This window comes from Castor canadensis, chromosome 12, assembly GCF_047511655.1.
Source record: "Castor canadensis chromosome 12, mCasCan1.hap1v2, whole genome shotgun sequence".
NCBI classification, from domain to species: Eukaryota; Metazoa; Chordata; class Mammalia; order Rodentia; family Castoridae; genus Castor; species Castor canadensis.
The window spans coordinates 120452452-120470841 of record NC_133397.1 but is presented as its reverse complement, the minus strand read 5'-3'; positions in this window follow the sequence as shown (position 1 = coordinate 120470841).

Below are 18390 nucleotides of genomic sequence, written 5' to 3'. Positions count from 1 at the left end.
TTGTTTTACCTTTTATCATTCTGGTCCAAAAAAAAAAAAACCACAAAAAGAAATGCAGAAAATCTACCTCCTATCACAAGTCATAACATCAAAGACATTATGGATTTTGAAAAATTTTTAAGTGAACCATTTCATGGAGTTAGTACAGCTAAAATTTTGATAGCCATGAATTAAATGAGAGTAGGGGAAATAGACTCAGGAAATTTTTTTAAAATTTTAACAAGCATTACTGTGAAGAAAAGATAATAGTAGAGAAGTTAGATTTGGGAAGGCAGGGAATCAAGATAGGAGTCAACCACACTCCAAATTTGGAGGAAATGAACCCCTTGACCAGAAGTTAATTACTTGATAAAGTTTAAGCCTAATATTACCTCTTTTCTAGAAGATCGCATATTATAGCTAAGAGGGACTTTCATTTGAACATGGTAATTGAAACACAGAAGTTTAATCTTTCTTCCTTACCAAAATCCTCTGATACTTCTCTCAGTGGATTAAAGGAATAGAAATTTATTTATAGTGAAAGAACAAATAATGTTAAAAAGAAAAACAGCAAAACTGATCAAAGAAACAGAACCTTATCATAAGAAAGAAGTAGAAAGGATTCTTAGTAGGATGATGAAGAGAAACTCCAGGACAATGGCTACATGTAATTTTAGAAAACAATTAATCCATATAGAATCAAGAGGCTAAATTCTCCAGAAGTGGTGGTGTTATAGGTGAAAAAAAGAAAGAGAGAGAGGGAGGGGAGGAAGGGAGGAAAAGAAAGGTGGAAGGAAGGAAGGAAGGAAAGAAGGAAGGAAGGAAAGAAGGAAGATTAGATGAATGATACATAACAGACAAATTGGTTAATTAATAGATGATATAGATAGAAAGATAGACAAACAGACTGAGAGTGTATTGATGTGTTGGACTATCTATTCAGATAGTTCTTCTTTCAGAGTTGGAGGGAAATTGTCAGTTAATACAAGGAAACATGAAATAATGGAGTAACTGTTAATTGTAAGAAGAATAAAATCTACTCAGGACAATATGTCATCATAGTTCACCATATGGTTCAGATTAACTAATGTTTACATACTCCCAATTATGTAAATACAGAATAATTACTTCAACAAAATTTCGGTAACTCATATTGGAATACATTGACAGGGAAGTGTGAGTGTGTGTGTGTGTGTGTGTGTGTGTGTGTATTGGCATATCAGAGACATACACAGAGAGAATGTATTTTGGAAATATGATCAGAATTCTTGGAGAATTAAATACTCAGTCACAATAAGAAGTGTGTAGATATAATCAAAACTTTAAAAATGAAGAAGTAGTAGCAAAATATGCTTGTATAAAATCAGAAGATGGAGAGTACTCTCAATAGTAATGTTAAGTATAGATTTTATGGAGTGAAATTTGGGTTTGGGCAGTGGATAGAGCAGTGTACTCCTCTTTTCATTATAAGTACCAGCTACAATTTGACTTATTAAGCTATGTGAGTATACTACATTAATTAACACAAAATGTAACCATGAAAGGAGTGGAGTACAGTAGTTAAGGATTAAAAGTATGAAAAGGAAATAGAAAATTTAAAACACATGTTAGACCTTAAAAACAATGTTGATCTGTTTCCAACGGTATCTAATATCCAAGCACATAGGCTATTTGTTATGCCCAAAGGTGCCCTCATTCACTGGCATAAATAATTTCTTCTCCATCTCCATCTGCCAAAATTCTGGCAGTCCCTCAAACACTATCTCAGTGGTGCTTTACTTTTTCCTCTCATCCTCAACCGTATGGAAACCTTTCCTCTTGTGATCTCCCTGCCTTTTACCTCCCTTACTGCACTCACTTTACCTAATTTTTTTATACTTTTGTGCATTTATCTCATTCTAAGTTGCTTAAATCTTGAATCTGTGTTACTCATTTGTGTTAACTAACAAAGTAGTTGTAAACATACTAATTACTTCATAGATGTGCTAGTTTAAATTTAAATTTGACATGCTACCTTCATCTATTTTTAAAAGAAGTATCATTAGATTGCCCTCATTTGGGGAGAGGACTGGGCAATGAACCCAGGGTCTGGTGCTGCTCAACACATCCTGGGCCACCAAGCTAGACCTCCAATCCCTGCCTTTAGTGTTATTATCACTAATTTAATTTATATTACACTACTTTAATATTGCTATAATTTATGTGACTACAATGTACTACTTAGGCAAGAAAGGTGAAACAAAATTGAGGGTCTAAGTGTTTTCATTTGGATATTTTACCTCACAGTTTTTTCTTCAGAGGTATGGAGGAAGATACTTTTAAAATTTATTTTAAAACTGCATGCATAAGCACATAATGGCCAGGGAGATGACATATAATTGTCATGAATTTGATCACATATCACTAATTATAGGTTCTTTTTTGGTTAGAATGTCTTTGGAGAAACAACAAAAAACAGTCTTCAGTCATTGTTAAAATTGAAGAATATTGTCTATGGAAATAAAAAAAGTTATTTGAAATCAAATAATTATTTGCTTTAATCAGTAAGGACAATAATTTCTCCTTAATAAATTATCAGATGCATTTATTTCCTTTTTTATGAGACTATTAACCTTTGGGCACTTAGGATATTACAAACATTATTCAAGGTGTTAGCATTTGCTATTTAATAAAATTCTCACAAAATCAGTAGCAACAGATAGATAATATCAGACTATATATACATAGCACTTACTAAAGGCAATATCCTCATCTAAGAGCTTTTTACACATACTAAAGTGTTAGACTTCATAATGATTCTACAAAACAGGCCCTATGAGTGTTACTTTCACATCATAGTTGAGAAAACTGGGGTATAGACAGATTAAGCAATTTCTTTATGGTCACAGGGTTTAAAACCAAGATTAGAACCTAGCTTATCGAATCCATGCCTTATTGTATTTTATAATAATCCGTATGACTCATCTCATGTTCACCATTTCCATATAGGTCATCAGAAGCCTTAAGAAATTTAAACCTGTTAGTCCTTTTATATGTCTTTTGTGGAAATAAAAAACTTACTGTTTATTCTTTAGCTTAAATTTTTACATTTGGAAAAACTATAACTCTATAAAATGCCTATGGTCCCCTTTTCAAGTACTCAGATTTTTTTAACCTGAGTATTATTTGCTATTCTGTGCTACATGTTTTGCTGTGCAAGTGGGCAGCTGCCATGTCTAACTTCCATGGATTCCTTCTGATGCCCCAAAATAAATTAAATTATACAGTAAGCAAGGATATCACTAAAGTCTATGTAAATAGACATAAAAAATTAAATATAACCTTTCATTTGCCTTATGACTATTGAAAGTAAAACCATTCAGGTTGCTCCAAATAAAACTCCTGAGGATCACAATTTTTTCTAAAAGGGTGGCAACCAAAAATGAACACTTTTTAACAGGGAGAGAAAAGGCCTTTTGAAGACCTGTTCAGGCCTATTTCCCATGATTCTTCTTTGCTTTACCATGTCCCAGACCTGCTCTGAAAGATTACAGGACTTTCTTTCATCAACCCATATGCCACAGAGAATGACTTCAAAGTGAATTGTCACAACAGTGCACAGTCATCTGCAAGTATATAAAACATGATATGGAAGCTACTCAGTGTATGGTTTTAAAAAGCTTTCAAACAGAGAAAGTCAAAGGCATAGAATCTCAAAGGCTTTTTGTTCTATATTTTTTGTTAATAATACCATGACTTCTCAAGAATTTACTTTTTCGAATTTGGGTATTACTTCTGAAACTCTATCCTCATCAACCCCCACTTGTAATTTGCACTATGGTGCCTGGCAAATTCTTCTTCATCTCACTTCAGGATTTTTGCAATTAAAATAAATAATATCTTACCTACCTTAAGTGTCTCTTCTTTTTGATGCATTCATTTTACAAAACAAAAACTTAGGTTGGAATAAAAGAGGACACAAGTTTTTGTTAGCAGTTATATCTGTTACACTTAGAAGGTAGTGAATAAGTATTTATTACATGAAATAGAAGAGAAATAAGGGGAAAAGGAAAAAGAAGGAAGGAAGGAAGGAAGGAAGGGAGGGAGGGAGGAGGGAGGAGGGAAAGAAGGATATTTACTCAGCCTAAGGTAGCTGAGAAAACATGTTTCAAATTCTGAATGGCTTAGAATAGAAGGGAATTTAATTTTCTCATACATAAAACAGACATTCTTGAGAGCTTGTTTGGAGGTTCTAGCAGGGGAGCGCAGCTACTCGTATACCCTTGACCGAAGAACGGTCCTCCTCTATTGGGGATGGTCGTCCTCTTCCACCGAGCACCCAGCTTCTGGAGGGACGCACATGGAGCGGTGAGGGAGGAAAGGGACACCCGCCTAGCCAGCCAGATCAGCCGAATCAACCCTGGCGATCAATGGGGTGACAGATGTCGCAGCCAGATCGCCCTCACATCCATAAAACAGACATTCTTGATCATCATGATGCCCTGGTCCTAGAGGTTATTCAAGAACCCAATCACTTTCCTTCTTGCCCCTGCTACCTTCAGCAAGAGGCTTCTGTGGAGAACAGCCTGAGGAAAGTTTCTGAGATGCAATTCTGGAAGTGATACACCTCACCTTTGACCATAGTCCAGCAGGTCCAGTGTGTAGCTATCCCAGATCTCCACAGGAATGAAGAAAAGAAGAGAAGTGGAAGGAAGGAAGAAAGGAAGGAAGGAAGGAAAGAAGAAAGGGAGGTAGGGAGGTAGGGAGGGATGAAGAAAGGAGCTAATTTACACAAAGACACACTGCTGGAATGCAACAAGTAAGATCTGAACTATACATTTCTCTTGGATTCCATGATAACCCAAGGGTTAGGTCCAGGGTTGATTGCTTCTCTTGAAGTATCAGGATCAAAATGGGAAGATGACTGTTTAAAGAAAACAATTGTTTACTACCAATAATTGAGAACAAAAATCTAAATTCCTACACTTTAGTTAAGAAACAATAATGTAAAATAAATATTGGAACTAATAAATTTATATGGAAATGTCAAAGCATATGGCTAGTTCAGAAATAATCCAAAGAACATCTTGTGACATTCCATTGTTCTCTCATTCCTGTGTACTGACAAACATTGAATAAGCAGTTGTCACTCTTCTATTTTTTCATTGTACAAATTAATTTTGGTTAACTGGAAGAGAAAAGGGAGTAATATGAAACTAATTTAATAAATTCATTTGTGAAAATAAAGATTCCTCTCAGAACAGACGTCAAGATAATTGTCAAGTTTTTATTTTTCCTTTTAGACTGGTATTGAGGATACCAATAATGGCATTTTTATCTATGTGAAAAACTATTAGATGAGTACAGCTCTTTAACACTAGAATAGTTTCTTATTAAATTCATTCACATGTCTTAAGCAAGAAATAAAATATTAAATTTTTATTCACTTTTAAAAAGTAGACAATAGTAAGAGTACCTCTGTGGTTTTAAGGGACTTTTTAATAAAATATGTCTATAAAAAACACACAACTGTAATTGTCTCAAAATGATATGCTGTACAAATTGCTGCCCTATAACATGATAATAAATATTGATATTTCTCAGAGTAAATTAATATCTTAATATAGTCACTCCTTCCTTTCCTTCCTTGTATTCTTATTTATTCTGATTAGATCATTTTACATTTCTTTTATCTGTTTGCTATCAACAAAAATATTGCATACCTCCACATAAGCACACATTGGTATAAGACACAATCCCACAGCAAATCATTTCACATCTCTGTAGTATTTAATAAAAAATAAAGATGCTCCATACCATAATGAGAGTAAAGGAGCCAGGATAGAAATAATTTTAATGTCTGATTTTAGAAAGTTGGTCATGGTTCTAACTGGAGTACATAGTGAGAGAAGATAAAAACACTGTGACAAAAAAAATAATGATTATGTCAAAAGAAAAATAAAGGATTAACCTAATATAAGATGTCAGTAAGTTGTGGTCATAGCATAAACCACTCTTTATTTCAAATAAGCTCAAAGATCATGAAGCCATGAATATCATAAAGGTTGGTTAAGTAAATTTACTAAAGAAGTCTGGTTTTACTTCAACTGACTTAGAATATTCAGTCCTCTAAAAACATTCTAAGAACATTTAAAGCCAGTAGTTCTTTCTCTTGACATGTATAATTAGTTTACTGACACTTCCTTGTAAATATGCTGCCTAAATTGTCTTGTTATATAAATTGTTTTATGCAAAAAAATCTGTCTACTAGCATTCCTTTCAGTGCATCCATTATTACTTTTGTTAAAGATGATTGTTTTAAGTGATCACCATTGGTTTCAGATGTTTATGACCTAGTAGTCTAGCAGGGGAGAGAGACAGATAGGTAGAGATACAGATGGAGATGAATGAGAAAGGAGTGAGAGGGAGGGAGAGATGAAAAGAAACACGAAGGGAGAAAGGAAGAGAGAATAAGAACATAAGGACAAAATGGAGCTTTGAAAATATTATTATTTTATCAACTCGAAGGAATAAGCAATATGTGACCAAATGTTTCAGAGCTATACAGGCAAGATCAGCTACATAATTCATGTCCCCTATATATAACATGTACCTAGAAACTACTTTTGCTGAAAAACACTGACTCCTTCCTTGGGAGAGGGTTTATTGGAAGCAGCATAAAGACCTTGGCCTCCCTGCCTCCATTTTCTTTCTGTCTTTGGTCTGGGAAGTCACCTTACAGCTACCTTGAGTTCCAGGAAGGATAGGACTGATCAATAATATCTTGCAACAAGAGTCAAACTTTCCTTACAGCTAACCAATGACTTTCTTATGGTAACAGGCCTCACTGACCAATCCTGAGATGATGATCAACCAGACCACATCTCTGACCAGCTTTGTGACCACTGGACCACACCTGTGACTGTGACTGTTTAACAATATGCACACCTCTTGAGCTCTGCTCCAATTTTCTCTCTCCTTAAACCTAAAATTGATGCCTATATCCCAAAGATGGGCTGAACTTCTTACTTTGCCTCTTCCCACAGCTGCCTGTACCACAGTAATAAATCTCCTTTCTCTCCCCTCAACCACTTTTGGTCTCTTTACCTGTTGTGTTGGGTAGAGTGAATGGACCTGACATGTGGAATCCCTGGAGTTGAGCCCCTGGTCAAGAATTCTGGTTACACTTACTTAAATATAAAAGTACAGAGTCCTTTATACACAGACTTATTAAAAATTTCAAGATGGCAACAGCAGAACTTTAAACCAAGCAAGCAGCCTTGTCTTTTTTAAACACTGGCCTTGAGCAATTAAATAGACCATCCTCTTGTGCATAGGACCAATGTTTGTTCATAATCTTATACATTTTCATGGATTATATTGTAGAAATGATTCATCCAGATATCATTCTTCCAGATGCACAGAGAGAGTATTTATCCCAATGGACTACTCTATAGCCATAACCAACCAACCATAAGCTATAGTTAAGCAGTTTGGGCAGAGAAAAATAGACAAAATTTAACTAAAAGTCTGATGTCTATTAGTATAAACAAATTTTAAAATATATATGAATACCTATAAATTTGCAATTGATAAAATAAAAGATATCCTGCCTAGAAAATTTATATGCTAGAAAATTTTTACAGCAGAATATTATAAACAATATCGTACACACTTTGAATAGTGCTTTAATTTATATTCTCTCTACTTACATTTGTCTTCTTCCCAAAATATATTTATTTCTATAATATGTATTAGTCTTAAAATTTTTTTAAAGTAGATCAGGCCATAATCCCATATTTTGGGGGTAATTTTGGTGGTACTGAGGTTTGAACTAGGGCTTTGTGCTTGCTAGGTAGGCACTCTACATATGAGCCACACTTCCAGCCCCAAACCCACATTTTCTAGGAAGACTTCCCACACCATTGAAATCACCAGTGCTTTTTCTCTCCTCTAAATGCCTGAAGCGTTTGCTGCCTGTACCATCCAGCACATCCTGCCTCATAGTGTAACTATTTTTTTCTACATTGTAAACCCCTGGAGATCACTAAACATGTCTTAAGCATCACTTATAGGATTCACAAAACCTAGAAAGTTGACTTAAACATGGTGGCAGCTCAATGTAGGTCTCTTCAATGAATAAACCAATGAAAGCTTCATTTTAAATGTGCTGTTTTTTAAATAAGGGAGATCAAGACAATCAAATTTAATTGTCAGTATGCAGACAGCCTTTTGGGCATACTTTTGTGGTTGGGATATGATGAAAATGATCACTTTTGTTGAAGTGACTTTCTAAAAATGCCAAACTGCAAAATATAAAGTATTGCATTTCTCCTAGTTTTTTTATATATGGTTAAGTCTTCCTTTTAAATTATTTCTGCACTAGGAGAAGATTCAACATATTTTCTGTAATTATAGTAACTTATGCACAGCATTTTGGTGAAGGGAAAACCAACTTAAAATTAAACATTCTAATTTTTTTTACATTTTTCCATTTGTGTACCATAACAATGATTTTAATATTCATCTTTTAGATATCTTGCTTTTGTTAACTGAAATAAAAGTGGTTGATGTTAAATTTAAAAGGAGTAGAGAAAACATCTGGTCAGCTGCTTAGGAGACAGAGAACAGGACCAGGCCAGCCTGGACAAATAAAAAGGAGTGAGTCCTCAATGCATCAAGTAAGCTGGGCATGATGGTTCTCATTTGTAATCCCAGCTAGGTAGGTGTAGCTAGGAGGATCACAGTTCAAAGCTTCTGGGCAAAAAGGGAGTCCCTGTCTCAAAAATAACTAAAAGCAAAAAAGGCTGGGGGTGGAGTTTAAATGGTAGAGTGACTGTGTAGACTCTGAGTTCAAACCCCAGTGCCACTAAAAAAAAAAAAAAAACAAACAAAAAAAGAAAAACATCCAATGCATAAAAGTTTAAATATATATAAATATATATACATATACATATACATGGGTATAAATTCATAGTTTCATGATTCTTTAGTAACAATTTATTTTTTCTTTTTCCTGCTTTACTTTCTTAATTTATTCTGTTCATACCTAATAATTTAATCCAAATGCCATTAGTCAAATCTGAAAACAACAGTCATCTGTGAAAACAGAAACTGTTGCAAAGGCTGGCATTCACACAGGGGTGTTTTTGGTGTCCTGGCATGGAATTTCGGGCCTGAGAAGGCTTCATACAAGCTGATGGAAGAGGCAAGGGCGGGGAGAGAGTAGAAGGGCACAGGGAGGCTATTGCACACAGTGAGACTTGATCATGCAAGAATATTGTGTAAAGAACTACTCATCTCTCTATTTTAGAAATGTTACAAGTAACAGAGAGGAAACTCCTATGATAGACCCTGTGCAGCTGCTGAACTGAAATTAGAGATACTTTTGTGAAAACAAGTGTTTTAGAGCATAGAGGTAGACACAGCAACAAAGATGAGGATATGTGACATGACACGTGTATGTACGTAGTGTAACTTCACATTCAGTATTTCTCCAAACCAAGATAATCTGAGAGCAATAATATAGTAATCCTGGATCCTGAGTATGTTTCTAAATAACGTTCTCCATTGAAAGAAGACAAAAGCTCCTTGGAGAAAGTGGCTAATTAATTCCACAGTGAGAATTGATAAACTATAAGATGAGCTTGGAATTTTGTTGAGTCAGGGAAAAGGAAGTTATTAATAATAGAACATGTCAAAAGAATGCAAATGCCATTTTGAAATGGTTTCTGTTAAACAGATCTGGGAAAATTTGGGCATCTATATAAATATAGATAGTAATAACTTTTATTCAGTTGACTAAAACAATACACCATGCTAATATAGATGATAGGTTGATAGATAATAGATGTAGAGAGAAGGTGGGGGAGGGAGAACAGAGAAAAAGAGTTTTTTTTTAAACCTCTTTCCTTATAGTAGGATGACAACTAATGGATGTAGAAGGAATATGACAGTTGACAAACTTGAACAGGATTTGTGGATTACAGTATAGCAATGTTAATTTACGGATGCTTGTGTTAACTGAGAGAAAAATTAAAGAATGTTCCAATTTTCAGAATATGTACACTAAACATCTGTAATGGTGGGCATCATGTCAATAACTTAGAATCAAATGATTCAATGCAAAAATATGTTCTTTGTACTCTTCCTGCAATTTAACTGTCAATTTGGTAATGTGTAGAAATAAAAGTAAACCAAACATGACACACTTTTTGCTTCAAACTCCATCTGGTTTCTGATGTACGCATCCCTGGAAAATGAGTAAATTTTCAGTGAACATTGACTGATGAAATTCTCACTAATGAAAGTGTTCATCTGTAAGACGCCTGGAATGTCAGAAGCAATAGAGCCTACAACTCATTCTCTATGTAGGGTTGCTTAAATGGATATAAGTTATTTAAACTGCTGATAAATTAACCTGTTAAAAAAGGCAAGTGCTGCACAAATGCTTGACAATGAAACCATCAACCTGGTTTGGTCATGACCATGATGAATAACTATTGTACCTGACTTATAATCATCTTTATTTTCTAACTATCTCAGTCATATAATAATTGTCCATGATATCAGAACTGAAATTGTGAGTCAACTCTTCAAGTCTTCTGTCTTCTGACAACACTCTAGAATCTTTTTTACATTTAATTTATTACATATTTATTGAGCTGGTACTGAATTCATGATCTTTTCCATAAAATGGACAAAGAATCTGCACTTGAGGAGGTTACGGTTTCATAGAGGAAAGATTTTTACAAAAATATTTGAAACACTTTGTTTATACTTTCTCAGGAATTATGACTATAAAAGTGGTTTCAGTTTGACCATATGTTTAATTTAGACTATTTAGACATTTTTACAGAACTATTGAGAAAGGCCATGAGGGATCAATTCCAAGAGAATTTTGTGCGTTATCTAATGAGTGGATTTCATCTAGTCCTTTGGAACGTTTATTTACTTACTTACTATTTATTTACTATATAAAAATTTACTCTAATTTTTATGTGCTTGGTGAGAAAGGGGGAAGAATAAACCAGCACAGAAGATGAGTCTTTCTAAGTTCTGATCTCACGATGCATCTACAGACTCTTACCTGGGCCACATGAAGAGTAAGACTGCAAGGATATGCTAAGTTTACCAATTATACCTGGCCCTGTGGTCACGAAGACCCAGGCAAGAAAGATAGATAGACAGCAGGTACAGCAGTTAATACGTATAACCCCAGCACTTGGAGGCTGAGACAGAAGGATCATGAATTTGCTATGCTTTGGTAAATCAAAATTTCAGAATTGTCATTCCACTTTGGCACTTCCACTGTTTTCCCTTTTCAAAGTATTAAGAGGCAGCACTTTTGGTGTGGTCAGTGCTGTTGTGACTGCAGCATTGATGGGAAAACTTGTTGCAGTAGTTTTTGGTGGCCAGAATGCAGGGACATGAAGAGAGTAAATTGAGATTGCTTATGTGTCCCAGGACAATTAAAATTTGGATAGGGACAGAAAATTCTACATTTTGCTATTGGGGGCACTAAAGTTGAAATGATGAGTTATTAATGGTATGGGATATTATGCCATCACAAATTATTCAAGTATCTAGATGTGTGTGTGTGCGTGTGTGTGTGTGTGTGTGTGTGTGTACTGAGTATACACCTACGATAACTGAAAATAATCTATAATCAAAATACTCAACTTTTTATAAGGTATATCTAATGGTGAGCTGCATATACATTCTCTGTCTCTGTGTGTGAGATGTCTTATATAATTATTCTATTTTACTGTTAGTTATTATTAATCCCTTACTGTGCTTAATTTATAAATTAAACATTATCATAGATAGCTCATGTATAAGAGTCAACATAATAGAGACAGTGCTCTATACATGTCAAGGTTTCAGGCATCCACTAGGAAGCTTGGAACACATCTGTCTGGATAAAGGATCCATGCTATCTGTTCCCTGCATTGTTTTACACTATCTCACTCCCCAAAATGGGCTTCTGTCATTAAATTCATCACACTGTATTGAATTTAGCCTCTTATTCTGTATTTCTTTTAGTGTGTAAAGTGCATGAAGTCAGAGATTATTTACTGTTCACTTTTTTGCATTCTATAACACCATGAGCACCAGAGTTTCAGTCACTTAATAGGTTTTCCTTAAAAAAAACAAAACTTACTAAATTGAATTTGAATTACCTGTGAAAGGCTGTTGTTATGGTAAATAACTGAGGAGTTTTGTCAACCACATTAAAGACTTATAAAGCAGTGTCAGTAGGATTAAATATGACATCAATATTTCTCTAAGAAGTAGTTCTCTAAAAAGATTATGCTCTTTTTTACATGAAATTTACCTAGTCAATGTTTGATGTTGCAGTTTAATACTTGAAGGACAGCACCTATTCTGTTCAAGTTTATGTGGTACAAGTAGACTGAGCCATTTCTTGGCTCAGTGGTTGAGTACAAGATCTTTATCTCTCCAGTCAGGGTACTTCATTCTGTCTTGTTTCAATTGCTCAGTGAAGAATGGGTAGTGATGCAGTGATTTAAGGTTGCTGAACCAAACTCCCTGAGACTTCAGCTGGATAGGCAGGAAAATTTTTCTTTCACCAATACTGCTTATCTGAGTTCTTTGGCACTATAGGGATCATTTAAGCCCAAAGTTTTCAGAGAATATTTCTGCTGACACATGGACACTGAGGAATGTAAGTGACATGTAAGAAATCACAACCAAAGATGGATAAAGTATTCTAAATTTCACAACTTGCATACATCTGGTCTTTGCTGATTAGAGGGATCTCTGTCCTATGGACATCCAGGCTTTAGATACAGTTGAGATGGGATGTAATGGGCAGTTTTTGGTGGGACAGCAATTTGTTCTTAGTAATTCTAATTATAAAATGTGTGTAGATAAGCAGAGATTACTATTAAGATTCAGAATTGCAAGGATACATACAAAAGGTCTAGGGAGCAGGAAGGCTTATGACAAGCCAGGAAAGAACTTAAAACAAGAAACATTAGTTAAGCAGTAACAATACGCAACTGCAAAATATATTGTTGAGTGACCAGTGGGTTGTTGAAGAAATAAGATGGGAAAAAAAATTGGAATCTAAAGAAAATAAAAACACGACAGAACCTCTGGGATACAGCAAGACAGTACAAGAAGAAAGTTTATAACTATGAGCCCCTGTATGGAAATAGAAAAACTGAGAGAGATTTCAAATACACAGCACAATGATGAACATCAAGTTCGAGGAAAACAAGAAGGTTTCAAACCCCAAATTAGTAGCAGAAAGAAATAGTAAAAACTAGGGCAGAAATTAATGAAATAGAGATTAGTAATAGACAAAAAAGGTCAATGAAAACTTTGCTCTTTGAAAAGATAAATAAGCGTGACAAACCTTTAGTCAATCTGACCAAGGGAAGGAGGGAAAGCAACAAAATTAGTAAAATTAGAGATAAAAACTAGATATCACAATAAATACCAATGAAATTCAAAAGTTCACAGGCAATACTTAGAAAACGAATATTCTTATAAATAAGAAACTCTAGAAGAAGTGGATAAATGTCTAGGCATATTTTCCTACCAAAATTGAACCAAGAGGATATAAAGCAATGTAAACAGAACTATAACAATGAAATTGAAATAGTAATAGTCTCCCAACAAAGGAGAGGTCAAGACGAATGGGTTCACTGCTGAATTCTTGCAGACCTTTAAAGAAAAACTAACACCATGCTCCTCAAATTATTCCATAAAATAGAAAGGGAAGGAATGCTACCAAACTCATTCTATGAAGCCAGTATTACCTTTGCAACAAAACTAGATAGGACACAACCAAAAAGAAAATTATAGACCAATTTATTTTATGAATATATATATGCAAAATTTCTCAATAAAGTATTTGCAAACTGAATTAAAAACACATTTAAACTATCATACATCATGATCAAGTTGGTATTGGATTCATTACTTGGGTACAAGAATGATTCAACATACAAAAACCAACAAACGTAGTACAGCACATAAACAGAATCAGGAACAAAAGTCATATGATCAACTGATGCAGAAAAAGCCTTTGATGAAATTCAATATGCTTTTATGATAAAAGTTCTGAAGAAACTAGGAATAAATAGAATATACTTCACCATAATAAAGGAGATCTATATCCAACATCATACTAAGTGGGGAAAGCTGAAATCATAATTTCCTGTAAAGTCAGGAACAAGTCATGGGTTTGCACTCTCCCACTCTCATTCAGTATAGTATTAGAATTCCTAAATTCCTAGCCAGAGGAAGAAGGCAGAAGAAAGAAATAAAGGGGAAGGAAAAAGTCAAATTTTCTGTTTGCACATGATATAGTCCTATACTTAAAAGATTTGATAGTAAAAGACCCTAAATTTTCACCAAAAAACCTAGATCTGATAAACACTTTTGACAATGTATCAGTAGCTTTTCAATATACCAACAATGAAAAGGCTGAAAAAGAAATCAGGAAAACAATCCCATTCTCTAAAGCCTCGAAAAAAACCAAACACACAAACAAACAAAACCTAGGAATAAACTTAAGCAAGGATGTGAAAGACCTCTGCAGAAAACTATAAAACTTTGAAGAAAGAAACTGAAAAAAACAGAAGATGGAAAGACCTCCCATGTTCATGTATTAGAATTAATATTACGGAAATGGCTGTGTGACTGAAAGCAGTCTACAAATTCAATACAATCCCCATCAAAATCCCACTGTCATTTTTCACAGAAATAGAAAAATCAATACTAAAATCCATATGGAAGCATACAAGACCCCAAATAGCAAAAGTAACACTGAGGATAAAAAAGTATAATTCTGGAGGTATCACAATAGAGGACTTCAAACTATACTTCAGAACCATAGTAACAAAAGCAGCATGGTACCAGCACAAATACAGACTTTAAAGAAAATGGACCATAATAGAAAGCTCAGAAATGAAACCACACAGCTAAAGCCATCTGATTTTTGACAGTGGACCTAGCAACATACATTGGGAAAAGACAGCCTCTTCAACAAATGGTGCTGGGAAAACTAGTTATCTACATGTAGAAGACTGAAAATAACCCCTACCTCTCATCCTGAAGAATGGATCAAAGATCTTAATATAAGGGCTGAAACTACTATGGGAAAACACTGGAAGCTATACTGATGGGCAATTAAATCATAAACAGGACTCTGATTACCCAGGAAGTAAAATTAAGAATTGACATATCAGGTTGCATCTAATTAAAGAGCTTCTGTACATCAAATGAAACAATTAACAGAATCAAGAGACAATCCAAAGAATGGGAGAAAATTTTGCCATCTATTCAGTAGATAAAGGATTAATATCTTGTATATATAAATAGCTAAAAAAAAAAGTAAGCAAAAAAGAAAAAAAGAACAAAGAATCCAATTAATAAACAGGCAAATGAATAGAACAGACAGTTCTCAGAAGAAGAAATCCAAATGCTAACAAATGCATGTAGAAATATAGAACATCCTTAGTTATAAAGGAAATGCAAAGCAAAACTTTCACTGAGATTCTACCTCATCCCAGTCAGAGTGGCAATCATCAAGAAAACAAACAGCAACAAATGTTGGCAAAGATGTAAGGGGAAAGAAACTCTCATACACTGTTGGTGGGAATGTAAACTAGTTCAGCTTCTATGGAAATCAGTATGGAGCTTCATTAAACAAGCAAAAATAGACTATTCTATGACCCTGTTGTACCATGCACGAGCATACATCTGAAGAAGTATAATTCAACATACAAGAGAGATAACCTGCATATCCATGTTTATTGCAACACTATTCACAGTAGCCAACCTATGGAATCAGACTAGGTGCCCAATCACCAATGAATGGGCAAAGAAAATCACTTCTATAAAACGAGATTATTCATTCAGTCAGGAAATCCTGTCATTCATAGGGAAATGGATGGAACAAGGATCGTGTTGGGCAAGAGAAACCAAGCTCAAAAGCCAAATGTTTCATATTTTCTCATATGTGGACTCTAGATTTGCACTGTGATGATGACAAGGAAGGCAAGGAGAAGGAGGAGGAGATATGAGTATAAAAGAGGGGTTTTCTAAGGGGGAAAACTTGGAGGGTGAGGGAGAAAAACTGGGGAGGGGGGTGTAGAGGAGGGACAGTGTAATAAAACTCACCAAGTACTGTTTGAAAAAGCGGGGAATGAAGAAGAGGTTTAAGGGAATATAATAAAGACGTGAAGTTGTTCAAAGTATAGTCACGCACTGATAGGATTATTACAATGAAACCCCCTTGTAGGGTTAATGTATGCTAATCACTTTTTAAATTTTTTTTAGATCAGCTTGTTTAAACATGAGCTTCATTCTTGTGCAAAAATACCTGCTCTGAGAAATACGTGGTTTATCTGCTCCTTTTCTCACAAACTTTTCTTTTTTAAACTGTTGAAATGGAATACCTCATAATTTTTTCATTAAAAGGTGAATAAAATGTCTGACTTGCCATTGTATATTATTTTATATTTTCCTTTGAATAGAATTCCTATCATGGTTTATTTATTTATTTTTTTACTCTATTTCTGTTTTCACACGTTGGGGCTGAATTATTTCATTACTAAGTACTGAATGGAATCATACAAATTTAGCCATCTCCAAACATTTGCTACATGCAGCTGGACTCGGGTAGCACAGACTCGCTTTCCAGAACCCACAAACACATGCACACAGGTCACACTGAAATGAATGGAGCTATTCATGGAAGTAGAGGGGAACCTGTGCAAACTTTGAAAGAACTGTTGTGCCATGTATACATATTCCACCATATTTACCATCTTGATTTGTGCAGCACAAATCTTTCTGCCCAAAGGTTTATTGCATGTAGACTCTTATTCATTATTCAACATTTCATATTCATTTTCTTCTGGGAAATGATAGTAGTTTGAATATTTAACTTGACCTTCATATGAAAATAAACAGAATGGTTAGCACCCTCCCAGACAAGCTAAAAGCAGCAATTGAAAGAGTGGAAACTGACACTGAATTCATAATTCATTCTTTCCAATATATGGAAACTCAGTTTCTGAGACTCTTGAAACTGAGTCAGATACTTCTTTCTTGAGAAAATGTATTTGTTGGCAATATTTGGGAATTTTGCAGAATGGGAAAGGATGTCATAAGCTATAGTACAAATTCTATATAATTGATGATAATATTTTCCTAAAAGGATAAAATCAGATATGTGCTATCAAATGATTCTAATACCTGAAGCTATATTTTCAAAAGAAATTATTATTTAAATACATGTAACTGTCAACTTAGTGTTTATAATTTTTTTTAAGAAAATGAAATGGAAACCTTAAGCCGGCCTTTTCCTCCTAAATTTAGCTATATTTTCTCTTTTTTGTTTTTATTTCTCCATTACAACCTAATGAGTAAATTAACCCTCTGTGAATAAAGTTAATAATTCAAGTATGCTGGATTTTAAAATTTAGAGCTAATTATTTGGCCCATGGCTTTGCTACTTTGTTATGCACATGGTTACTATTAAAAGATACTATGATAGTGACCATACATAACTGTTTCATCTATAAGAATCCTCATTATCAATTTTTGTTTGGTTGGTAGTTTGGGGGTATTTTGTTTGTTGTATACTGGTAGTTTTTTTGTTGATACAGGGTCTTACTATGTAGCCCAGACTGGTCTAAACTGTAATCTTCCTGACTCAGTGCCCAAGTGCAGAGATTATAGGCTTTTACCACTATATCAGGTTCTATCCATCAATCTTTGTGGACAATTATGGTTATATTTTTAGCAAATTTTATCTGTATAATTATTTGATAAAATATACTGAATTATCAAAGGTTGGTTGTTCTCAATATTTAAGACTGCCTTGAAACAGGTTTCTCAAAGAAGACGAGGCAAATGGAGTAAATATGGACAAAGTATTACAAAACTATGAGTATTCGGTATGATTCAAGTCATGGTACGTGTGAGAATGCTATCCAGATTTACAGACATAATCAAGGAATGTTTTATGTTCTTTCTTTTTTTTCCTTTTTCTTTTTGTCAAACACAAGTGCATTCCCATCAAATTTTCAGAGAAAGTGTTCTGTTGGCAATTAAATCTACCCTATGTCATTTGCCTCACTTCTGGAACTCCCAACCACACTTAAACTGCCTGATATCCCAGGCCATTAAGGTTTTACTTAAATTCTATTCTTAATTCACTTTGAATAGTCTCTACTGCATTCTTTTCAAGGTCAATGATTTTGTTTTGTTTTGTTTTGAAGTGACTAGTGTGTTTTTAGCCCCCTCATCATTTTTTTCATTTCAAATGTCATTATGTTTTCAGTTCCAGAATTTTCTTTTGTAGATTCTATGTCTTAACTGATAGTCCTCATATTTTCATTCATTAAATTCACTTTTCCTTTTATTCCTCAAGAATATTTTTTGGCT